Consider the following 327-nt stretch of genomic DNA (forward strand, 5'->3'; position numbering starts at 1 on the left):
CCAGCCAGTGTGCAGCGTGGCGGACAAGCTCTCTGCGGGGAGAGCAGGTCTTGGCACAGGACTGGGAATCCACTGGGAGCCGTGCAGTGTCCCCCTCAGTGGGAAAAGTGAGTGTTGGGTCCCTTCCCACCAGTCGAGCAGTGGCCCCTCCAAAACAAGGTGCAGTAATCCCGGTGGATGGCCAAGACCCAGAGACAGTCAGCTCTGCGGACGTGTCCCAAAGCTGCAGGTCATGCCCCTGCTGCTTGTCTCAGGGCGTGGGCAGCAACGTGTGGTTTGCCAGGCTTTATACTGGCCCAGCTGAAGCCCATCCGAGCCTGGGGCTGG

Source organism: Buceros rhinoceros, unplaced genomic scaffold (genome assembly GCF_000710305.1).
Source record: "Buceros rhinoceros silvestris isolate BGI_N320 unplaced genomic scaffold, ASM71030v1 scaffold35216, whole genome shotgun sequence".
Lineage (NCBI taxonomy): Eukaryota > Metazoa > Chordata > Aves > Bucerotiformes > Bucerotidae > Buceros > Buceros rhinoceros.